Source organism: Mobula hypostoma, chromosome 2, assembly GCF_963921235.1.
Source record: "Mobula hypostoma chromosome 2, sMobHyp1.1, whole genome shotgun sequence".
NCBI classification, from domain to species: Eukaryota; Metazoa; Chordata; class Chondrichthyes; order Myliobatiformes; family Myliobatidae; genus Mobula; species Mobula hypostoma.
In genome coordinates, this window is record NC_086098.1 from 217,968,742 (window position 1) to 217,995,722 (window position 26,981).

Below are 26,981 nucleotides of genomic sequence, written 5' to 3' on the forward strand. Positions count from 1 at the left end.
CATAAAATTGTCATCTTTGAATGTGCAGAGTGTGAAGAAGAACTGTATGATGTGTCAGTGCCTTACAATATCTGGCCAAGGTCAATGCTGATGTGACTTCCTGACCAGGGTGTGGGCTACAGCACCTCCGCAATTACTGGAGGTAGTCATGATGGTGACCCCACAGTTTGTCTGTGTGGTTGGGGACAATGATTTAGGTGCTTCCAACCTGGGGGTTCTGCTATGGGGAAGTAACTTTGCAATGATACAAGTCACAGAAGTCATTGGGGTAAGCCTCCTCGTGGCAGATGTAATGTACCAAAACACTAATTAATGTATATGCCTCAACCAGCTAGGACCTCCAGCAGCTCCCATCACTGCTGACAATGTCCCAGTTGGTCATCCTGGCCGGTGACTTCAACTGCATCATCAACGTGGCTGGACGATCCTGTAATGTAGACTGCAGACTAGACAGCACTTCCAAATTCCTGATAGAAACAGTTAAAGTAGACAAGATATGTGATGTCTTCAGCACCCCTGCAGGCAGAACACAGCCACAACTTACTGGTTTATGATCAAATGGCTCAGCCTGCACACAGATAGACTTCATCTTTGTATCAGACCCCATCACAGTCATATCCAATATCACAATTCTTCTCCTCCAAGCCAGCTGTCAGAGAAACCCCAAAGCCAAGTAAGTGACGTGGAAGCAGAACATCAAGATGCAGACCCCAGAGAACATCAAGGAACGAGAGAGGGAGTATGCAGGTTGGGAACCTTGAAAACCCCTTTTGATCCCCTGTTCACTGGTGGGATGCAACTGAAAATCAAGAGGTTCTTCATCCCCAAAGTTACAGCCTGTTATGCCACTGGCACTTAGGGCAGCAATGAAGATTGTCCATCTCTGTCTGTCTTTGGCCATCTTCTCCATTGTGCCCCAGTTGCAGTTCAGGACCCTCATTTCTGCCTCTATGGTATGGCGCCAAGTTGTTTTTGGTCTCCCGCATTTCCTCCGCCCTTCAGGGGTCCAATGAAGTGCTGATGATGATGATGGAGTTTGCCTCTCTTCTCATCATGTGCTCAATCCATCTCCAACTTTTCCTCAAGATGACTGCGGCCATATCCTCTTGATAACACTGAAGGAGTAGGGTGTGGTTGGAGATCTTTCCTGGCCAGAAAATATAGAGGATCTTCAAGAGGTTAATGGTGTGCAACAGCGACAGCTTGGTAAGGTCGTTCTCTGCCATGCACCAGCATTCTGACCCGTACAAGAGTGTAGACAGATCACAACTCTGGTACAGCTTCACCTATAACTGGTTGATCCCCATATGTTGCTCATTGATCTGATGATGTTTCTAGCTTTGCTGAGTCTGCACTAGATGTCAACCTTGGTCCCGCCATCCTGTCGAATGATACTGCTCAGGTAGGTAGGTAGGTGCTGGGTAAATCGATGTGATATGCCTTAATGGGAGGATGAGATTCTACATTGAGGGTCATGGTCTCAGTCTTTCTCTAGCCGACTCAGAGTCCAGTCTATCCACCAAAGGTACATGGGTACTGAATTTTCTTTTGCATGTGCTGGTATGTATGTGATAGTAATGTGAGGTTATCCGTAAAGTCAAGGTCTTCTAAAGTAGAGAATAGAGTCCACCTAATGCCTCTCTGCTTATCTTTCATTGTTTACCTCATAACCAAGTCAATCACCAAGTTATATAAGATCACCAACATCACGCAGCCTTGCCTGACTCCTGTCTTGACTTCAAAGCTCAAAATGCAGACCCCCCAACTGTGCAGGTGAAGTTAGCATCGAAACTCTGGATAAGTTGGACAATTTTTAAAGGGATCTCGTATGATCTGAGAATTTGCCAGAGACTCTCCTTGTATATTCTATCAAAAGCCTTTACAAAATCCACAAAATTTACATACAGATGTCTCTGCCACTCTGTGAACTGTTCTATGATGTTACACAGCATGCAGATCTGGTCATCACTGCCTCTGTTTCTCCTGATAGCAGCTTGCTCTTTCCTCAAGCACACGTCGACAACATCTGCAATCCATTGGACAATGACTTTGGTAAGAATCTTACTGAGTACCGACAAAAGTGTGATGCCACACCGGTTGATGCAATCACTTAGCGCTCCTTTCTTTACGATCCTAACACCAACTCCCTCTGTCTAGTTCTTGGGTATTTGGCCCCATTCCCAGAATATAGCAAACAGTGGTTGCAATATGGATGCTGCATCTTTTGGTTCAGCTTTCAAATTGTCACTTCCTGGAGCTTTGTTATTCTTTAATGATTTACTCACAGCAACAATCTTTTCTTTCTTGGGTGGATCTGTGTTGATGTCAAGGTCCTCTGCTACCTCTTGTATTCCAGGTGCTTCATTTGGTGGTTGTCTATTCAGTAACTGCCTGAAATACTCTATCTATAATGCTTCTTCCTCTTTCTCATTTGTCAAAGCAGACTGTTCTTATCTCTTAAAGGACCACTAGATCTGGCCACATACCAATTTTGAAATCTTGTACATATTTCCTTGATCACCTCAATTGGCTGCTGCTTTGGCCTCCTCTACAAGATCTTCCATGTAGACCCTCTTCTCATTTCTCACAAGTCTTTTCACCTTCTTCTTAGCTTCAGTATATGCTGATCGAAGTTTTACTTTAATTTGTTTTGATTTTGCATCTAACACTTTCTTCGTAATTATCCATTTTTCTTCCAAGGCTGTCCATGTTTTTTTGCTGTATCCATCCTTTGTTCTCTTTTCCAGCTCTGTATCATAGAAAACATAGAAACATAGAAAATAGGTGCAGGAGTAGGCCATTCGGCCCTTCGAGCCTGCACTGCCATTTATTATGATCATGGCTGATCATCCAACTCAGAACCCCGCCCCAGCCTTCCCTCCATACCCCCTGACCCCCGTAGCCACAAGGGCCATATCTAACTCCCTCTTAAATATAGCCAATGAACTGGCCTCAACAGTTTCCTGTGGCAGAGAATTCCACAGATTCACCACTCTCTGTGTGAAGAAGTTTTTCCTAATCTCGGTCCTAAAAGGCTTCCCCTCTATCCTCAAACTGTGACCCCTCGTTCTGGACTTCCCCAACATCGGGAACAATCTTCCTGCATCTAGCCTGTCCAATCCCTTTAGGATCTTATACGTTTCAATCAGATCCCCCCTCAATCTTCTAAATTCCAACGAGTACAAGCCCAGTTCATCCAGTCTTTCTTCATATGAAAGTCCTGCCATCCCAGGAATCAATCTGGTGAACCTTCTTTGTACTCCCTCTCTGGCAAGAATGTCTTTCCTCAGATTAGGGGACCAAAACTGCACACAATATTCCAGGTGTGGTCTCACCAAGGCCTTGTACAACTGCAGTAGTACCTCCCTGCTCCTGTACTCGAATCCTCTCGCTATAAATGCCAGCATACCATTCGCCTTTTTCACCGCCTGCTGTACCTGCATGCCCACTTTCAATGACTGGTGTATAATAACACTCAGGTCTCGTTGCACCTCCCCTTTTCCTAATCAGCCACCATTCAGATAATCTGTTTTCCTATTTTTGCCACCAAAGTGAATAACTTCACATTTATCCACATTAAATTGCATCTGCTATGAATTTGCCCACTCACCCAACCTATCCAAGTCACCCTGCATCCTCTTAGCATCCTCCTCACTGCTAACACTGCCGTCCAGCTTCGTGTCATCCGCAAACTTGGAGATGCTGCATTTAATTCCCTCATCCAAGTCATTAATATATATTGTAAACAACTGGGGTCCCAGCACTGAGCCTTGCGGTACCCCACTTGTCACTGCCTGCCATTCTGAAAAGGTCTCGTTTATTCCCACTCTTTGCTTCCTGTCTGCTAACCAATTCTCCACCCACACCAATACCTTACCCCCAATACCGTGTGCTTTAAGTTTGCACACTAATCTCCTGTGTGGGACCTTGTCAAAAGCCTTTTGAAAATCCAAATATACCACATCCACTGGTTCTCCCCTATCCACTCTACTAGTTACATCCTCAAAAAATTCTATGAGATTCGTCAGACATGATTTTCCTTTCACAAATCCATGCTGACTTCGTCCGATCATTTCACCGCTTTCCAAATGTGCTGTTATCACATCCTTGATAACTGACTCCAGCAGTTTCCCCACCACCGATGTTAGGCTAACCGGTCTATAATTCCCTGGTTTCTCTCTCCCTCCTTTTTTAAAAAGTGGGGTTACATTAGCCACCCTCCAATCCTCAGGAACTAGTCCAGAATCTAACGAGTTTTGAAAAATTATCACTAATGCATCCACTATTTCTTGGGCTACTTCCTTAAGCACTCTAGGATGCAGACCATCTGGCCCTGGGGATTTATCTGCCTTCAATCCCTTCAATTTACCTAACACCACTTCCCTACTAACATGTATTTCGCTCAGTTCCTCCATCTCACTGGACCTCTGTCCCTTACTATTTCTGGAAGATTATTTATGTCCTCCTTAGTGAAGACAGAACCAAAGTAATTATTCAATTGGTCTGCCATGTCCTTGCTCCCCATAATCAATTCACCTGTTTCTGTCTGCAGGGGACCTACATTTGTCTTTACCAGTCTTTTCCTTTTTACATATCTATAAAAGCTTTTACAGTCTGTTTTTATGTACCCTGCCAGTTTTCTCTCATAATCTTTTTTCCCCTTCCTAATTAAGCCCTTTGTCCTTCTCTGCTGAACTCTGAATTTCTCCCAGTCCTCAGGTGAACCACTTTCTCTGGCTAATTTGTATGCTTCTTCTTTGGAATTGATACTATCCCTAATTTCTCTTGTCAGCCACGGGTGCACAACCTTCCTTGATTTATTCTTTTGCCAAACTGGGATGAACAATTGTTGTAGTTCATCCATGCAACCTTTAAATGCTTGCCATTGCATATCCACCGTCAATCCTTTAAGTGTCATTTGCCAGTCTATCTTAGCTAATTCACGTCTCATACCTTCAAAGTTACCCCTCTTCAAGTTCAGAACCTTTGTTTCTGAATTAACTATGTCACTCTCCATCTTAATGAAGAATTCCACCATATTATGGTCACTCTTACCCAAGGGGCCTCTCACGACAAGATCGCTAATTAACCCTTCCTCATTGCTCAAAACCCAGTCCAGAATAGCCTGCTCTCTAGTTGGTTCCTCGACACGTTGGTTCAAAAAACCATCCCGCATACATTCCAAGAAATGTATCCTAGACAAGCCTCAATGCTCTCCTTGAAGACAGAGCATTTCCACATTGTGTCGGCCCTGTCAAGGTCTTGCAAGGCCTGGAATCTGTTCTTAAGCTGAACGGTGAAGGCAGATCTCACACTGGTATCCTTGAGCTTCTCAGCATCAAAACATCTTTGTACATGTATTCCCAGTGCTTCCCAGCTTGGGTTTCATCACTGCTACAACAAAGTGGTGATTGCTTCCAGTGTCTGCTCCTCTCTTCACCTTTATGTCCTGGAAGGATCATCTCCACGTACTATTGATCATGGTTCTTGTCACACCCATTGGATGAGTACCATGTCAGCTTGTGGATTTCATGGTGTGGAAAGAGGGTCCCTCCTATAACCAGATTGTTCATGGCACAGAATTCCACCAGTTTTCGCCATTGCTATTCATTGTTCCACATCCATGTGTGCCCATGACCCTAGTAAGTGTGAGTTGTTGTCTCCCAGTTTGGCATTTAGATCTCCCATGATGATGATTATGTCAAGGTGTGGTGTTAGCTCTACCTCTGATTGCAGCTGCTCGTAGAAGATCCATTTCTTCAATGTCACTATCATTAGTTGGAGCATAGCACTGAATCACAGTCATATTCACTTGCTTCCCTTTCAGCCTGACTCTCATCAGCTTACTGTTAATTGGTTTTCCCACTCCAGCAAGTACTTCTCAAAGCCTTTCTTCAAGATGACAGCATGATGCTGAACACCTTCCCTTCCTGAGTATAAAACTATATTGCTGAAGGAATCTTCATTGTTATTTCAGTAACAATAGTCAAGGCTGTTAGCCCTGAGCTGAATCCCCGAACCAGGAGGACCGGTGGACCACGCTTAGCCTGGCCTCTATCCTTTGTCCTGTTTGGCATGGGTGACCTTACAAAGGCCCTAGTTCCAGCCAACATAGTTCTCTGGGTCATTGAGGCACACAAGCCTTCAAACCCTATGACAAGTTTGTAAACCTCTTGGAGGTTCATCTGCAAAGGCGTGACTATGAGGGATGAATTTTGAGAGGAGAATAACCAGCAAGCCCAGCTCTTCACTACAAATCCTCCAAGATCATCTTCTGATCCAAGGTCCAGACTGTAGAACGGGAGGAGATGTACTGATAATCATTCTTCCAAAAGGTTCACAGTGGGAGCTCTGTGATCAGCAGCCTTAAGGAAGAGGATAGCTCAGCAGTATCTTCACAGATGACTCTTCTATGCCAATCTGTATGACAGAAAGGCACAGACTCCACAGCCTCCCAGACTTCCAGTAATGGAGGTGTTAGGCGACAGCAAGGGTAGGGTTTGGACCAGCCACCGACTCTGGAGGAGCTGACTGGCTCCATCTATTCCCTTGCCTCAAATAAAACTCTCACAAGTGATGGCTTACTGGCTGAGTTGGTCTTGGCTCCGTGGGATTGGATGGGCCGAGACCTGCTGGAAGTATGCAATGCTATCCTCCTTTCTGGCAGCCTGCTAGATTCCATGAGGAACAGCATCATTACCTTCATCTACAACCAGAAGGGGGAAGAGGGATGACATCAGGAATTAGAGACATATTTCACTGGTGAATGCAAACTCTAAGACCCTGTCCAAGATCATCAGCAACAGAGTCAGTTCTGTTTTGGGACAAATGATTCATCCGGACCAAACCTGTGCTGCGCCTAGCAAGAGGATCCTTGACAACCTTGTGCTCCTCAGAGACGCCACGGCCTATGTGCATCACTTTCGCCTGCTCAGATCTGAAGTCAGTTTGCCAAGGCATGCAACAAGAATGGCCGAAATGGACTGGAAAGGTAAAACAGAAATTGGCTCTGTGGGGAGGATGCTCCCTATTGACGACTGGAAAGAATCTGGCCTTCGGGTGTGAGGTGCTCTTAGGGCAGCTGTTGTCCATCCTCTGCTCCTCCAGCTTGTGAGTCACCTGAGTTGTCTTCAGGTTCAGCTGGTAATCCCAGAAGGAGCAGATCAGATGGGTCACAATGCATATGTTTCTGGACAATTCAGACAAAAATCATCGCCAATATCATCTCACTCTGATGACCTCTTGTGTGTGTGGCTGTATCAGGCTATGTGTTGAACCAATATATGTGGGCACCAAGAACCACAATGTGCCAAGGTTCTATCTTTCCCCAGTGTTGCGAAGGACGGGCCTGGCCCCATTTCTGGGCAATGCCCCTGTCAACTGGACATTGCTGTACTACCTGTTCCTCACGTACAGTTCTTCCGGACGAAAACACAGACACAGCAGGAGAATGACTCAATGGACAGTGGGATAGTTCCCTGTTCAGACTGTCCAGAGCATCTGGCAGAATGTCTCATGGCCAGTCCTCGCCCACAGACACTAAGACATCACCTGGCTGGCAGTGAGATGGGCCTCCTAGTCAGATCCTTCTTGCATGCCCAGAGCATCACTCCCACCATGGGATGACTATAGTGGGAAAAGATAGCTCACCTGGATGTGGAGAAAGTTGCAAAGGCCTGTGTTGCGGTTTATCCAAAGCAGCTGTCCGATCTACGTCCTGTTCACGGAGACACACCCGGAGATGGACATCAGGTGCTGCTGGCAGATTATCAGCTCGGTGAAAGGCAGCATTAGGTCTGCCCGAAAGCTGTTGGACAGCCAGCACATCGAGCTGTCTGTGGAAGAATGCTGCTTAGTGGCACATTCCAAGCTGAAAGGCGCACTGAAGCTTGGCATAGCCTCCGCAAGGGCTCAATGGGGAAAGATCACAGAGTAGGGTTCTTCTGCCACTGGAGGCGGGGGGGGGGGGGTCAGGTTGGGTGAGGAAGCCCCTCAATTATTGTAGTAGCATACCACCCGCAGGAGGTCACAAGTGGCAGCAGTGCTATTGATGTGTAGGAATGTAATAGGACAGTACGGAAAGTATTGACTTCGAACATAAAAAATAAAAAGGCATTGCATGGTTTATTTTTGCATATTTTTTATGAACAGAGTTTATTTTGATAGGAAAAAAAAGGAGGTGCTCGAATGAGATGATATTGCTTAGATACACTAGCAGACCTCTTAGATGAATGCAAAAGATCCTCTCGCACAATTTGAAGAGCAACATTTACAGCAGAGACCCAACTAATAGTTAACTGTCAACCACCCAGGCATAGGCCAAAAAGTGGATATAAGCCATAATATTGATTTGCACAATAATTCAAATGGGCCCACTCCTGCCTCAATGTCCTATGATCCCGAGTGTATATGTTCTCATTGTTTGGATAAGATCAGTCCATAGCTATTTCTAGCTCTAAACATATCATTGCTAGATTGAGTTCATCCGTACCTTGAGAGAAGAGTGAAAGCAAAGTAGTGAGACAAAATTATAATTCAAGGCATGAAGAGAAGCAAAACAACTCACAGGGTTCAAGTGTTGAAACTGTCTTACAGGTCTAATATTCAGAAACAGAATATTGTGTGACGTTGGAATTAAATAGGTCAAAGTGATACCCTGTAAAATTAAATGTCTACATGTAAACCAATTAATGTAAGTGATTGAATTAATCACTAAAGGAGAACAAAACAATTGTTAATTCAGATCCAATGCAGCACACAATATAAAACAACAACATGATATGAACATAATAATTAAATTAACACAATGAATAGAATTACATAAACTGGCTTACATACACAGATTGGTTGCATGTCCATAAAGTGATGCAAGGTACAGCGGTGTCTATACATAGGTGAGTCTGACAGGAAATAATAAAATAGTGGTGGTGGGTGTGGGTGGGGTTGGTTGGTTTGGTAGGTGGAGGAGCTAATCAGCCTTATACTTGGCAAAAGTAGCTGTTTTTGAGTCTGGTTGTCCTGGTGTGAGTGCTACATAGCCTCTTCCCTCATGGAAGCAGTATAAACAGTCCATGAGCAATGTCCCTGAGATCTCTCATGATGATGCTGGCCTCTTTCCACCACCTTTCTGTATATATGTTTTTGATAGTGGAGGGGCCAATGCTGGTGATGCGTGGGCAGTTTTGACTACCCATTGTAGAGCCAGTGGAGGCTAATGTTGGGCAGTTTTGACTACCTTTTGCAGATCCAGGAGAGACTGAAAGAAACAGCACAGAATTCTGTTGAATTGTGTTCACCTTATGCTTATAAATAGATACATAATCAATGGCACAAAATCATTTGAGAAAAGATCAAAAACACTGGAAAACTGAACAGACAAGCAAAGACCAGAAAATAATCATATTTCAAACAGGAAAGCAGGACAGTTCCCACACACACACACAGTATATTTAAGAAGAGCGGGATAAACCATTGGAACATGTTTTAGTAATTCTGTCTCTTTTGGCTTTTCTTCATTCCCTGGATTACATATGGTTTGAATAAGGAAAATGTCCATATGCCCATGCATTTTATGAAAATAAAACTACAGAAGATGGAAATCTGAATTAAAGACAGAAAATTCTAGAAACAGTCAACAGGTCAGGCAGCCCCACAAAATCTACTGCATTTTTTCCAGAGCCTCTATTTCTTTATTTTATGTGGCAATACTAAATTCAAGCTATGTATAATTAGTTGAAAGGGTTTCAATGCAATGGGAGATACTACTTCATAATTTGCTCCATATGGATTGGAGACTGGTGTCTTCAGTACAGATTACTCTTGACCTTTCTTCTCCCTTAAATCTCCCTCACTTCTTAATAGTCTTTTGTAACACATAATTATATCCAGGGCTATAGCTATTTAATCAAGAAAGCTCAGTAACCGTGCTTTGTTGTGGTTATTGTTTCATCAACATTCTTTCTAGAGTAGCTGGAGCCACATGAAGAAGGCAGACTTAGAATACATCTCCAGGTTTCAGAGGACAAAATGTTTTGGACTAATACAGGAGAAAAAATTAAAATGGTGACAAGATTTTTCCCTGGCTGGTTCACTTACTGCCACCAACTCAGGCAAGCAGCTACATCTTTCAAGATCTGAGCAGCAATGGTCATACACAGGCTTGTTTGGTGAGTGACAATGAGATCCCTCAACTGGAGAACACTCTGTTCCTCTGCTGTTCCAGGAGCTGTTGATCACAGAGCGATATTAATTCATCTGCTGAGAAAAGTGGTGCTTGGTAATCAGCAGTAGATCCTTTTGCCCAAAGTTGACAAGTTACCATTGGAATTTTTGGCCTGGAATCACTTGATTATCCCAAAGCCACTCCTTTTTGAACAAACTTAACTGGGCTATGAAAATATCAGAGATAATAGTGAAAAAAACGGGACTTTAGTGAAACAGAACTTCACAAATCTGTGACTCCATGGGGAGATGTGTCACTATATTTTGCGATTTTGCTGACACATCTGTCCGCAGTCTCCTCCTCTGCCACAAAGAGGCCACTCTCAGGTTGGAGGAGCAACACCTCATTTCTGTCCAGGTAGCATCCAAGTATGAACATTGATTTCTCCAGCTTCTGGTGATTTTTCCCCTCCTTCTTCACACTTCTTCATTTCCCCACTCTAGCTCATTACCTCTTCTCCTCACTTGCCTATCTCCTCCCCCTGCTCCTTCCCTTTCTCTCATGATCCACTCTCCTATCAGATTCTTTCTTTACCAGCTTTTGCCTTTTTCATATCACCTCCCAGCTTCTTACTTCATCCCCCCTCACCCACTTGATTTCACCTATCACCTTCTAGCTTGCCCTCCTCCTCCCCCCAATGCCTCCTTATTGTGGTAATTCCCTCCATTCCTTTCCAGTCCTGATGAAGAGTCTTGAGTGAAACATCGACTGTTTATTCCTTAGTGTATCTTACTGCTAAAATAAGATTGAGGTGAAATGATCATGGGATATGGTAAACATGAGGGAAATATGTCCCAGAAATAATGGGAAATACGGAAAGAAGGAATGGGAAAATGGGATTGTCCTCTGGGAGACAGTATAGACTTGAAAGGCCAAATGATTTTCTTCTGCGCCTTTATGTATAAGATACAACCAGTGTGGATATATAAAGTTGTTTCTTGGATAATCTCTGTAACACATTATCAGCTTTAGAACATGACCTCAGTTGTTACTGGCTTGAATTTGTCCGTCATTTCTGGAGTCTTAGGCTAATGTCAAATGTTCCTTTCAGTTTTAATCTTAGTGTTATTTGTTGCAAAGATCTTGAATCAAGTAGTTTGCGAGACACTGTTTGAGCACAACCAAAATTCAACAACGTCATTGATACACCTTGTGTAGAACAGAATTCCTGCTTTCTATATGGCCAAGACAGATTTCCACGTCCCTTCACAAAATTAATGCTTCCAGAACTGCAGCACCCACTCAAGGGCAGCAACATGTCACAGCTGGTGGATCTACTTCACAGTGCTAGACAACCTGGCTCAGTCCTGACTTCAAGTACTGACTATATGGAGTTTACATGTTCTCCATGTGACATGAACTATTGCGCAGTGGCATTTAGCAAAGAAGCTGGTTTAAGAATGCAGTGGAACATAGATCACATGGAAAGATGGAAGAGCAGAACATGATGGAATTTAATCCAGACAAGTTGAGGAAAAGCATTTTGGAAACTCAACTTCAAGTAGCAGAGTAAATGGCAGGAACTTTAGGAGCATTGACTTACTAAGGGACCCTGTGATGCAAGTTCATAGCAGTGTCTCATGTGGATAAGACAGTAAAGATGACATTTGGTATGCTTATCTTCTTACATAATGAGTTTTGGAATTGGGAGGTCATGTTACAACTGTTTGACCTGATTCATGTTTCCTTTGGAGTGTGGGATGCAGTTCTGGTTGCCACACTACTGGATCTATGTGATAGCAATAGAGTGCAGAAGTGATAACAACATGGCTAAGGAGTTAGTGTAGGAAGAAGGGAGTCAGATTTTGGGATCACAGAGTTCTCTTCCAGAGAAGGTGGGCCTGTACAGAAGAGACGGTTTGCACCTGAACTGGAGAGGGATTAATGTCCTGACAGGAAGGTTTGCTAGGGCTGCACTGTGGGGTTTAAGCTAGAAGTGCAAGGGGATAGGGACCAGAGTGCCAGAACAGATAGTGGAGAGGTTGTGGAGACAAATGTTGTTGAGACCTCAGACAAAAAACCAGGAATCAAAAAGTTGAGCATGGTGTAACTAATAACAACAGGAATTCTGCAGATGCTGGAAATTCAAGCAACACACATCAAAGTTGCTGGTGAACGCAGCAGGCCAGGCAGCATCTATAGGAATGTCTCGGCCTGAAACGTCGACTGCGCCTCTTCCTATAGATGCTGCCTGGCCTGCTGCGTTCACCAGCAACTTTGATGATGGTGTAACTAATGTTCTGAGTTGTGTATATTTCAATGTAAGACATATCACAGGAAAGGCAGATACTCTCAGAGCATTAAGTGTGGAAAACCTAAAGTTCCTTGGAGTTATGTGGCCAAAACAGCTGACACAGAGCACCAACACCTCGCTGCTTGTAAAAAAGGCACAACAAAGATTCTTCTTCCTCAGAAAGCTCAAACAGGCCAAACTTCCACAAAGGCTGTTGCTTAACTTCTACAGAAGCACAATTGAAACCACCCTGACCAACAGTGCCACAGTGTGGTATGCCAGCTGCACAGCCGCTGAGCGACAAGACCTGCATCGCGTGGTGAAGGCGGCCCAGCGAATTGTCAGGATGGAGCTCCCAGGACTGGACACCATCTATTCCAGCAGACTCAGGAGGAAAGCAATCAGCATAACCAGAGACACGCACCCCGGCCACTCCCTGTTTGACCCACTGCCGTCCAGCAAAAGACTCAGGACACTAAAAGCCAGAACAAATAGACTGAGGAACAGCTTCTATCCCAGAGCTGTGGCCTCCATCACACCACCCTCTCAGAACAATGACTGAAACTGTGAGCACACACATGCCCACACACAAAAGGACTCAAATACCTGCACTAACGGCACTTTGTGCTTTACTGTGATATTCTGGTGCTGCTGCAACATATTTTCTGTTACTTATCTATTTAATACTGTTATTCTATTACTGTCTTGCTGTTATTTACCGCTTTATTTAATTGCCTGAGAGGAAGCCAAACAGAGTTTCATTGTAACTATGTATAATGACAATAAAGATCATTCAATTCAGTTCAATTCAATTCAATTCAAGCATGGATCAACACATGGAATTATAATACCATAGACATTTGTGAGATTTTGGTTGCAGGTGGGGCAGGACTGACAGACCAATACTTTGGGATTCTGTTGTTTGAGATGGGACAGAGCAGAAAGGATTAAAGGAGGAGGGGTGGTGCTATTATTCAGGGAAAATGTCATGGCAGTGCTCCATCAGGACAGACTGGAGAACTCGATATGAGGTGTTATGGGTGGAATTGAGGACTAAGAAAGGTATGGCCACATTAATGAGGCTATATTAAGACCACCAAACAGTTTGCAGGATTTAGAGGAACAAATTTGTAGAGACATTGCAGACTGTTGCAAGAAACACAAGGTTGTTATAGTAGATGATTTTAACTTTCTACCTATTGACTGCGACTTCAATTCTGTAAAAGAACTAGATGGAATAGAGTTCGTCAAATGTGTTCAATAAATTTCTTTAATCAGTGCATATAAATTCCAATGAAAGGGTGTGTGATACTTGATCTTCTGTTAGGGAATGAGACACAGCAGGTGATAGAAGTTGTGTACAGGTACACTTTGCATCTACTGATCATAATGCCACTAGGCTCAAAATAAATATGGAAAAAGATGGGTCAATAGACAATAGACAATAGACAATAGGTGCAGGAGGAGGCCATTCAGCCCTTCGAGCCAGCACTGCCATTCACTGTGATCATGGCTGATCGTCCACAATCAGTATCCAGTTCCTGCCTTAGCCCCATAGCCTTTGATTCCGCTATCTTTAAGAGCTCTATCCATCTCTTTTTTGAAAGCATCCAGAGACTTAGCCTCCACAGCCTTCTGGGGCAGAGCATTTCATATATCCACCACTTTCTGGGTGAAAAAGTTTTTCCTCAACTCCGTTCTAAATGGCCTACCCCTAATTCTTAAACTGTGGCCTCTGGTTCTGGACTCACCCATCAGCGGGAACATGCTTTCTGCCTCCAGCGTGTCCAATCCCTTAATAATCTTATATGTTTCAATAAGATCCCCTCTCAGCCTTCTAAATTCCAGAGTATACAAGCCCAGTCGCTCCAATCTTTCGACATATGACACTCCCGCCATCCTGGGAATTAACCTTGTGAACCTACACTGCACTCCCTCAATAGCAAGAATGTCTTTCCTCAAATTTGGAGACCAAAACTGCACACAGTACTCCAGGTGTGGTCTCACCAGGGCCCTGTACAGCTGCAGAAGGACCTCTTTGCTCTTATACTCAATTCCCCTTGTTATGAAGGCCAGCATGCCATTAGCTTTCTTCACTGCCTGCTGTACTTGCATGCTTGCTTTCAGTGACTGATGTACAAGAATACCTAGATCTCGTTGTGCTTCCCCTTTTCCTAACTTGACTCCATTTAGATAGTAATCTGCCTTCCCGTTCTTACCACCAAAGTGGATAACCTCACATTTATCCACATTAAACTGCATCTGCCCACTCACCCAGCCTGTCCAAGTCACCTTGCATTCTCATAACATCCTCCTCACATTTCACACTGCCAGCCAGCTTTGTGTCAGCGGCAAATTTGCTAATGTTACTTTTAATTCCCTCATCTAAATCATTAATATATATTGTAAACAGCTGCGGTCCCAGCACTGAACCCTGCGGAACCCCACTGGTCACCGCCTGCCATTCTGAAAGGGACCCGTTAATCGTTATTCTTTGTTTTCTGTCAGCCAGCCAATTCTGATCCACAAGTTGAGATCCACTGAATGAGCTTTGTTGTGCCCACAGAAAAGGTCGGTTTTGGAGGATCGATCAGTGACTCTCACAATGTGAAAAGGGTATGACCGGTGGGGAATTATTCGTGTGTCCGACCCTCGCCTGGGTTGATAATTCCACCATAGAAGAACGGTTCCCTTTGTTGTGGTCACAGTTGGTGACTTCTAAAGGATTTTGGAGGACAACGGGAAGGTCAACGGCGTCAGCTCATCTGAAGAATCAAACCCCTCTCTCTATCACTACTCAACTTAATACTATGAACGGAACTGAACTTTACTCTTCATCACGAGACTATCTATTTACCCCTAGTCTTGAAAGCAGCTTGGCTTTCATATATTTCTACGCTTATACATATCTAATCATTGCTAACCTGTTTTATACATCTGATTTTATATTACTGTATTGCATAGTTACTAATAAATGCCATTAGTTAATAGCAATACCGGACTCCAAAGTGTTTTCTACTTCTGCTGGTTTTTTAGCCCATCACAGGGTATGTGACACATTCAAAAGAGAAATTGAGAGTACAAAGCTTGTATGTAGTACCTGTAAGAATAAAAGGTAAAGATAATAGGTTTAGGGAACTTTGGTTTTCAAGAGACATTAAGGCCCTGGTTAAGAGTAAAATCAGGAGGTGCATAGCAGGTATAGGTAAGAAGGAACCAATGAAGTACTTATGGAGCAGAGGAAATGCAAGAGAACACTTAAGAAAGAAATTACATGAGCTAATAGAAGGCAGGAGTTTGCCCTAACAGACAAGTTGAAGGAGAATCCAAAGGGATTCGACAGATATGTTCAGAGCAAAAGGACTGTAAAGGGACAAAATTGGTCCACTGTAAGATCAGAAAAGTAATCCATGTGTGGAGCCAAAAGAGATGGAGAAGATCTTAAATGGATTTTTTACATCTGTATACACTCAGGAGATGGACACCGTGTCTGTAGAATTGAGGGAAAGCAGCATTGACTTCATGGTCCCTGTACAGATTACAGAGGAGGTGGTGTTTGTTGTATTGAGACAAATTAGTGTGCATAAACCCCTAGGGTTGGACAAGGTGTTTCCTCAGACCCAGTGGGAGGCAAGTGCCAAAACTGCAGTGGCCCTAGCAGAGATATTTAAATCATCTTTAGTGAGAGGTTAGGTACTGGAGGATTGGAGGATAGCTAATGTTGTTTTGTTGTTTAAGAAAGGCTCTAAAACTAAACAAAAAATTGTAGGCCAGTTAACCTGACACCAGTAGTGGGAAAATTATTGGAAGGTATTCTGAGGAACCAAATATACAGTATGGGTATTTGGATAGACATGAACTGATTAGGGATAGTCAGCATGGCTTTGTGTGTGATATATCATGTCTAACCAATCTTATAGAGTTTTTAGAAGAAGTTACTTCAGGAAAGTTGATAAAGACAAGGCAGTGGATGTTGTCTAAATGGACTTCAGCAAGGCATTTGACAAGGTCCTTCATGGAGGTTGGTCAAGAAGGTTCAGTCACTTGGCATTCAAAATGAGGTAGTAAATTGGATTAGACATTGGCTTTGTGGGAGAAGCCAGAGAGTGGTAGTAGATGGTTGCCTCAATGACTAGAGGCCTGTGACTAGTGGTGTGCTGCAGGGATTGGTACTGATCCAGTTTTGTTTGTCCTATATTAACGATCTGGATGATAATTTGGTTAACTGGATCAGCAAATCTGCAAATCACACCAATATTTGGGTTGTAGTGAACAGCGAAGACTATCAGAGCTTGCAGTTGGATCAGGACCAACTGGAAAAATGGGCTGAAAAATGGCAGATGGGATTTAATGCAGACAAGTGTGAGGTGTTGCACTTCATAGGTCCAACCAGGGTAGACCTTACACAATGAATGGTAGGGATCTGAGGATTGCTGTAGAACAAAGGGATCTGGGAATATAGCTCCATAATTCATTGAGAGTGGCTGCACAGGTAGATAAGGTCATAAAGAAAGCTTTTGACACATTGGCCTTCATAAATCTAAGTACAGAGAACAGGAGATGGGATGTTATGTTGAAGTTATACAAGACAGTGGCGAGGCTTAATTTTGGTAACCTACCTACAGGAAAGATGTAAATAAAGTCGAAAAAGTACAGAGAAAATTTACAAGGAGGTTGCTGAGACTGGAGGACCTGAGTTATAAGGAAAGATTGAGTAGGTTTGGACTCTATTCCTTGGAACATAGAAGATTGAGAGGAGATTTGAAAAGATAAACAAAATTATGAGGGCCATAGATAGGGTTTTTTTCCACTGATGTTCGCTAGGACTAAAACTAGAAGGTTAAGAGTGAAAGGTGAAAAATTTAAAGAGGAACATGAGGGTAAATTTCTTCACTCAGGGGGTTATGAGAGTGTGGAACGAGCTGCCAATTGAAGTGGTGCATGCAAGCTCAGCTCCAATGTTTAAAAGAGATTTGGACAGGTACAAACGTTTGTACATGGATAGTGGCTATGGTCAAAGGATTCAAAGGAATTAAAGTACATTTGTTATCAATGAATGTATAAATTATATAATCTTGAGATTCACCTGCTTACAGGTAGCACAAAACAAGAAACTTGAAAGAACCCAATAAAAAAAAGAGCAATATCCAATGCGCAGAGAAAGAAAAAAGACAAATCATGCAAACAGTAAGAGCTATCAACAGCATTCTGAACCAAATTGAGTCCATAAGCCAGAGTAGGCCCATAGCCTCAGTCTCAGTGTCTCAGTTCATCAGACACAGATAGAAAGCGCCTGGCAACTGGAGCAGATTCATAGCCTCAGCACCGCAAAAAAAGGAGTGAACGTCATAGATGAGCAAGCCAAATTGGCCCACCATTGCCTTTGGTGCCGACACCCTGCCTTTTCTGTCTATCTGGTCTGGCATCTAGATCATCCAAACACCGAATCATGCCCCGCACTGGAACCTGGGCCCCACCACCCAGCCTGAGGCCATTCTTGACTTTTCCAAATCAGCTCGGTGCTTAGATAACCCAACCTCATACCTGGTTTAAGTGGATAGACTCTGAAAATCTCCTGCATTGAATCCTGTCCAATCCACTTGCTCCAACTCCATCTCTGACTCCAACACACTCTAGATCACGCCTCAACCTCACTTCTCCTCAAACATGCCGCACTCCAACTTTGCGTCGCATTCGCATGGCTCAACCCTCAAGTCAGCTTCGCCTTTGCTCGCTTCTTCATTGTTTGCGGTGATAGTTTATCACAATTTACCACAGAAAGGGTGGTATTAATAAAGTATTCAGTTATATGTCTTGCATTATGAACCACCAGCAAGCTGTCACCTGACTATAGTGGCACCATCTTAACCCCAGAAGCAGGTTCCGGGTGCAGGTCGATGGGATTAGGCAATTTAAATGGTTCAACGTCGACTAGGTGGGGCAAATGGCCTGTTTGTGCTGTACTTTTCTATGACTCTTTGCTTTACCAGGATGTCGTCTGCATTGAAGGGTTGTTGTTATAAAGAGTGATTAAATAGGCTGGGTTTGTTCTCTCTGTAATGTAGGAGGCTGAGAGGTAACCTTCTGAAGGTTTAAAGTTCAAAGTTAAAAGTAAATTTATTAACAAAGTACATATATGTCACCATATAAATCCCTGAGATTCATTTTCTTGCAGGCATACCCAATAAATCAATAATAGAATATTAACCGTAACGGAATCAATGAAAGGTTTATACAATTATGAGTGTCATAGATAGGAAAGGTAGAGGAGAGGATAGTCGAGTCTAGAACTGGAGGGCACAGGTATAAGATGAGAGGAAGGAAGTTTTAAGAGAGCTGAGGGATTTTTTTTTTTGCAAACATTGGTAATTATCTGGAACAAACTGCCCGAAAAGATGATTGAGACAGGTAATAATAGAACATCTTGGAAGCATTCGTAATGTTACTTAGGTATAGAAGGATACAGGCACCATTCAGGAAAATGAGATTAGTGTGTATAGAAATCATGATCAGAATGGATGAGATAAAGCTTTTGTAGTGCATGATTTTTTTTCGTGCAGAGTTTCCTCTGAGTGCCTACATCTCAAAGATGTGCAAAATGGTAGGGTAATTGGCTATTGAAAAAGTGTGTAGATGAGTGGCAAATCTGAGGCTAATTATTGAACAGATTGGTACCGATTTATTATTGTCATATGTACCAAGTGAAAAGCCGGTCTTGCATACTATTCATACACAGAACACTGTAAAATGATATTAATGCATATTAAAGTGAAACAGCTACAGAGAAAGTACCTCGTCTGCTAAGGAATCCGGTCAAGACTTCTTGTATTTTTTCTCTAATTGTGTATGACTTCGCTCTGCAATTGGGTTCACTGCTATTCAGTGTAGGGGGTTAAAACTGAATAAGTTACCTAGTCAGCTGTGACAAATGGTTGGTTTACGTACAGATGAAATGTGTTGTGAAGCTGCTGGCAAGGAGAGGCTGTGAGCAAAGTGAGAGCAAGGGAGCAGCACACAGTGAAGAGGTTTCTAGCAGTTTGGTGGTGCTTATTTAAAAGCAGAACTTCGTGGGTGTTCAGTGTCATTCCGGTGACCCAGTCAGTAGCGGGAGCAGCGCATAGAGGAGTAGATAAAAGTACAGAAGAGACAAGCGGAGTGATCATTGTTGGGAGTGGGCCAGAGGTGAGAGTGGAAGTGTCAGTCTTAGGCTCAAAGGTGGCTTCAGCCCAGAAGAGATGTTGGCTTTGGGCAAGTTGTCCAGGCAAATTTCTGTTAAGTTTTCCTTTTTTCTTACTATGTCAGGGGTACATAGTGTAGTTCAAATGGCCGTTGTGTGTTCTTCATGCTGTAACACTGGTTTGCCCAGGTAACTACATCTGCATGAAGTACATCCAGCTGCAGCTCCTTGAAGTCCATGTTAGGGAACTGGAGCAGCAGCTAGATGACCTTCGGCTTGTACAGGAGGGTGAGGAGATCATTGATTAGAGTCACAGGGAAGTATACCTTTTTGGATACTGTTGTGGGGGAAGACATCCCAGGGGAATGTCACAACTGGGTTACTGGCACTGAGCATAGGTCCATGGTGTAAAAGGGAAAGAGGGAGAAGAGGGAAGCGATAGTGATAGGGGACTCAGTAGTCAGAGGAACAGACAGGAGATTCTGCAGACGTGAACGGGGCACCCAGATGGTATGTTGCCTCCCAGATGTCAGGGTCAGGGATGTGTCAGATCACGTCCACAGCATGTTGGAGAGGGAGGGAGAGCAGCCAGCTCTCTTGTAACATATTGGTACCAATGACACAGGAAGGAAAAGCAAAGTCGTCCTGAAGAGAGAATTTGCAGAACGAGGCAGAAAGCTAAGAAGCAGGACCTCCAAGGTAGTAATTTCTGGATGACTACCTGTGCCACACACCAATGAGAGTAGAAACAGGATGATTTGGCAGATAAATGCATGAGAAGCTGCTGCAAGGGGCAGGGATTCAGGTTCTTTGGATCTTTGGGAACTTTTCTGGGGGAGGTATGACCTGTACAAAAATGATGGCTTGCACCTGAACCCGAGGGAGACCAATATCTAGTGGGCAGGTTTGTTGGAGTTGTTGGGGAGGGTTTAAACTAATTTGGCAGGGGGAAGGGAAAGGGAGTCAAGGGACTCACAATAGGACAGGCGGTTAAAAAAAAAATCAAAGATAGCACACTATCTGACTGTCAGGAATGGCAGGCAATGATAGGACAAAATTGCAGCCAGCGGCATCAGTATCAGTGCATTAGGGATACAGAATCAAAAAGGATAGCAAACTGTTATATCTCAAAGCACGGAATGTAGGAAATAAAGTGGACGATTTTGTTGCACTATTACAGATTGTCAAGTATGATTTTGTAGCCATCACTGACTCATGGCTGAAGGATGGTTGCAGTTGGGAAGTGAAAGTCTAATGTTACACATTGTATCAGAGGGATAGGAAGGTAGACGGAGGGGTGGCGTGGCTCTGCTGGTAAAGAATGGCATCAAATCATTAGAAAGATGTGACATAGGACTGGAAAATGTTGAATTCTTGTGGGTTGAGTTAAAAAACTGCAAGGGTAAAAGGACCCTGATGGCAGTTATATACAGACCTCCAAACAGTAGCTGTGATGTGGACCACAGATTACAACAAGAAATAGAAAAGATGTGCCAAAAGAGCAATGTTATGATAGTTATGGGACTATCATAAATCAATAAATGCAGGTAGATTGGGAAAATTGGGTTGGTAATGGATTTCAAGAGATTGAATTTATTGAATGCGTATGAGATGGCTTTTTAGAGCAGTTTATCATTGAACCTACTAGGGGATCAGCTATACTGGATTGAGTGTGATTAGGGAGCTTAAGGTAAAGAAACCCTGAGGAGACAGTGATCACAATATAATTGATTCAACTTGAAATTTGATAGGGTGAACGTAAAGTCTAAAGTAGCAGTTTTTCAATGGGGTAAAGGAAATAACAGTGGTATGAGAGAGAAGTTGGCTAAAATAAACTGGAAGGAGACGCTGGCAGTGATGACAGCAGAGCAGCAATAGATTGAGTTTCTGGGGAAAATGAGGAAGGTGCAGGATAAATCATCATCATCAGGTTCCATGCCCAGTTTGAGCTTTGACTGCCATGGCCCACACACTCCTGTATTGGGTCAAGTGGATTAATTCATGGTATTCATTTCCAGTTCTCTGGTTGCTGTCTCCATCATCATTTGTCTTTGTCTTCCTCTTGCTTTCTTTCCTTAAATCTTTCCCATAATTACTGTGCATTCTAACTCCTCTTTCCTAATCACATGTCCAATGAAGCTACATTGCTTTTTCATCATCTCGTACATTATTTCTCTTTTTGTCTTTGCTCTGTTCATGACATCCTCGTTAGATATTCGTTTCGTCCATGATATTCTCTGCATCCCCCTCAAAAACCATATCTCTACTGCTTCAATTCATTTCCTCATGTTACTAGATATTGTCCAACATTCTGAGCCATATTACATAACTGGATAAACGTAACATTTCAGTCCTCTGAGGCGGGTTGTCATGCCTAGTTTAGTGTTGGTCAGTATACTCTTCATTCTCGTTAAAGTGTCTTTTGCCATCCCTATTCTTCATTTGATGTCCATGTCGCACCTGCCATCTGATGTCACCCAGCTTCCTAAGTAGCAAAAGTTCTGGACTTGTTTTATGTCCTCCCCATTTATTCTCAGCCTGCAGATAGGATTCTCCTTCTTTTTGGATATCACCATACATTCTGTCTTTTTGCAATTGATAGATAGACCCATTTTTGCACTTTCTTCAACAACTATATCAATTAAGTTTTGTAGTTCTTCCTCCGTACTTGCAATTAACACAGTGTCATCTGCATAACTGAAATTAGTGATGTTTTCACTGCCCACTTTGATTCCCAAGATGTCTCTTATTTTTTGTAATAATGTTTCACTGTACACATTAAATAATTCAGGGGAGAAAACACACCCTTGTCTAACGTCTCTCTTGATTTTCGTAAACTGACTCACTTCTCCATCTATTCTTACAGCGGCAGTTTGTTCCCAGTACAGATTTCTGATTAGGCAGAGGTCTTTCAAATCTAGATCTAGAGTTTTCTGTAATATTTCAAATTACTTATTGTGCTTCACTTTATCAAATGCTTTTGTATAGTCGATAAAACAAACAAACAAATCTTTTTGCACTTGAATAGCTCGTTCTGATAGTATCCTTAACATCAATATTGCGTTTCTTGTACCTTTGTCTTTCACAAAACCACACTGTTCTTTACCTATTTCAGCTTGTATCTTACTTTTACCTCTTGTCATCAAAATTTTTAGAAGTATCTTGGTGATATGACATTAAACTTATGGTCCTATGTAATTCACATTCTATTGCTCCAGGTTTCTTAAGAAGAATGATAAATGCTGACTTTTTCATCTCTTCTGGTATTCTTCCAGTCTCATAAATTCTATTGATTAAATCAGTAAGTTTTTCAATTCCATGATCTTCAAGGGCGATAATTTGTTCTATTATTAATTCAACAGGACCTGCTGCCTTTCCTTTCTTCATCTTATTTATTGCTTTACGAACTTCAGATTTTAAAATACTTGGACCTTCAATGTTATTCTTAATTTCTGGTTTTTCACCTTGATCATCTTTAAACAATTCCTGAATATACTCAGTCCATCTGTTCATAATCTCATCTTTTTCCATGATAATGGTACTGTCCTTTGCTTTCAAACATCCACCTGAAGAACAGAGGAGCTTTTACCAGTGATATTCTTGATTTGTTGATGTAACCTTCTTGGATCAGTAATAGTGATGCTTCCTAATTGCTCACATTCCTGGTTTAACCATTCTTCTTTGGCTTTTTGACATAAGCTTTTAACTTTTTTATCTACGGACTTATATTCTATAGGATACACTTTCTTCCATCTCCTTTCTTCCATTAGATTTTTGATTTCATCTGTCATCCATTTATTCTTTGTGCTTTTTGTTTTTTTTAGGAATCACTGACTTTGCTGATTCTACCAAGGCATCCTTTAGATAGTTAAACTTCATTTCTACATGATTGCTATCATCTTCAACAGATTCTATTTCTAGACTTTGAAATCTATTCCTTATTTCAATTGTAAATTTTTGTCTTAAGTTTTCTTTTTTAATTAATTGTAAGTAGTTTTTGCTTCGTTAGTTTTTTAAGTTATACTTTTACATCACATACTGCTGGGTTATGGACACTATTACAGTTTGCACCTGGATATGTTTTGCATTGAGTCACTGAGTTTCTTAATCTTTGGTTTATAGTAATAAAGTCAATTTGATTTCTAGCGTTATCACCTGGACTTTTCCAAGTCCACAAGCGTCTTGGATGGTTTTTAAAGTAGGTATTCATAACGACCTGATTATTCATCTTGCACCATTCTACCCATTTCTCACCTCTTTCATTTCTTTCCCCAGTCCAAATTTTCCCATGGTATTTCCATCAGCACCTTCTCCTACTTTAGCATTTAGATCTCCCATGACAATAACAATATCTTGAGATTTGCATCCATTCTTTGCTTGTTCATGCTCTTCATAGAATTTATCTATATCCTGATTTGTTCCATCTGTTGTTGGTGCATATATCTGTATAATTGCTAAATCAAATAGTTGTCCTCTGAATCTAACAAGGAGCACTCTTTCTGATATTGCCCAATGTCCTAAAACACGTTTTGCCATGTTTTCATCCATAAGAATTCCTATTCCATTAGGATGGGATGTTCCACAAGAATAAATTAGTGTTTTATTTCTATTCTGATAGAAATATCCTATCCAACGAACTTCGCTAATTCCCATGATGTTAATCTTTAGTCTTTCCATTTCATTTACCATATTGTCCAATCTTCCTGCTTGATATAGGGTTCTTACATTCCAAGTGGCAATAATATTCTTTTGTGTTACTTGAATTTTATGAGCAGTAGCTTGATGACGGTTGGGGATCCCCTGCTGATCAGAATCAACCCTACCGAGTAAAGCATCTTCAGAATTGTCTTGAAGATCCTCTTGACGCTGTTGTTGTGCAATACATTTTGAGAGTTTGACCATGGTTTTCTTAGCAAATAGATTCTAGGGAACCTAGTATCTAGCAACTGCGGTTTCCCATTGCCTACCATTGGACGAACTAAAGAAATTGCCATTTCTCTTCCCAAATGTTCATCTGCCTGTACTATAACCATTGACATTTGAGGTCCTAGATCATCCTCCTTCTCCGTCATAAGTTCAGTTACTGAACCTGCCAGATCTGCCGTTGGCCTTCTCTCGTATCCTGAGCAGGAACCCTTGCAGGTGTTACCGTTCCGGGTCAGAGCAGCCCTGGGAGCAATGAATGACTAAGTGTTAACTCCACTTTCCCCAAAGCTCTGAAAGTCCCTGTTATGTACCCCTGGGGTTCCTTTTTGCTGTGGACTGTCATTTTAAGGCACAAGAAGGAACTGAGACTAACTTTTGGATTTCTGCTGAGAGAGAGAGAGGCAGAGTCTGCCTTTAGCTCGTGTTTACACTTTTACAAGGACACTGACTACTGCTATCAGCTTTTGGGTTTGCCATGGAAAAAGAGAGAGTTGTTCAACACAGACACCTTGCTAAAAAGAGAGAAAGAAAGAGAGAGAGGCAAAGACTGCTCACAGTTTGTTTATACTTTCTGCAAGGACACTTGCAGCTTCCAGGTTCTTATAGAGAGAGAAGGGAGGAGCTGCTTAATGGACAACTGGTATTCAGCACGGTGAGATAAATAGAAAGTCAACAGTTAGACCTACAGACACATGGTTTTGGACACTGAATGAGCTTTGTTGTGCCCACAGAAAAAGTGGGTTTTGGAGGATCGATCAGTGCCTCTCTCAGTGTGAAAAGGGTGTGACTGGTGGGGAGTTATTCGTGTGTCCGACCCTCACCTGGGTTGATAATTCCACCACAGAAGAACAGTCCCCTTTGTTGTGGTCACAGTCGGTGACTTCTAAAGGATTTCAGAGGACAACGGGAAGATCGACAGTGTCAGCTCACCAGAAGACTCAAATCTCTACCTCTCTCTCTCCATCACTACTCAATTCAATACCATGAACTGAACTGAACTTTATTCATCATCGTAAGACTATCTATTTACCCCTAGACTTGAAGAAGCTTGGTTTTCTTATATTTCCACACTTACTTATATATATATATAAAATCATTGCTAACCTGTTTGATATATCTGCATTCATATTACTGTATTGCGTAGTTACTAATAAATACCATTAGTTAATAGCAATACTGGACTCCCAAGTGTTTTCCATTTGCGCTGGATCTTTAACACGTCACGGGGGTATGTGACATCGCCAATCAGAGCCTCATCACCAGTTGCAGTTTGGAGTCATACCCAGGACCAGCAGGATAGACGTATTCCAAAAAAAGAAATACTCAAATTGCAAAGTAGTACAACCATGGCTGACAAGGGAAGTTAAAGCTAATGTAAAACCAATAGAGAGGACAGACAACAACACAAAAAATAGCAAGAAGATGGAGAATTAAGAAGCTTTTATAAAACCTACAGAAAGCAAATAAAAGAATCAGTAGGGGGGAAAAATGAAATATAAAAGCAAGCTAGCAAACAATATAATGGGGATAAGCTTTTTCAAGTATATAAAAGAGGGATGAGAGTGGATATAGGACTGCTAGAAAATGAGTCTGGAGAATAATGGGGGGCAAGGAGATGGTAATTAACTAAATGAATATTTTGCATTAGTCCTTACTGTAGAAGACATTAGCAGTGTGCCAGATGTTGAAGGGTGTGGGGGAAGAGAAGTGAGTGCAATTACTATTACAAGGGAGAAGGTGCTCAGAAAGCTGAAAGACATAAATGTGCATAAATCACCCAAACCAGCTACCAGCTGAACTGCACATTAGGATTCTGAAAGAGGGAGCAGTGGAGATTGTGGAGGCAATAGTCATGACTTTTCAAAAACCTTTGGACTCTGGCATGGTTCCTGAGGACTGGAGAATTGCAAGTGTCAGTCCAGTCTTTCAGAAAGGAAGGGGGCAGCAGAAAGGAAATTATAGACCAGTTCGCCTGACCTCAGTGGTTAGGAAGATGTTACAGTCAATTGTTAAGGAAGAGTGGTAGTAGAGAATTGCTTCTCCAAGTGGAGGCCTGTGACTAGTGGTGTGCCACAGGGATCAGTGCTGGGTCCATTGTTATTTGTCATCTACATCAATGATCTGGATGATAATGTGGTAAATTGGATCAGCAAATTTGCTGATGATACAAAGATTGGAGGTGTAGCAGACAGTGAGGGAGGTTTTCAGAGCCTGCAGAGGGACTTGGACCAGCTGGAAAAATGGGCTGAAAAATGGCAGATGGAGTTTAATACGGACAAGTATGAGGTATTGCACGTTGGAAGGACAAACCAAGGTAGAACATATAGGGTTAATGGTAAGGCACTGAGGAGTGCAGTAGAACAGAGGGATCTGGGAATACAGATACAAAATTCCCTAAAAGTGGCATCACAGGTAGATAGGGT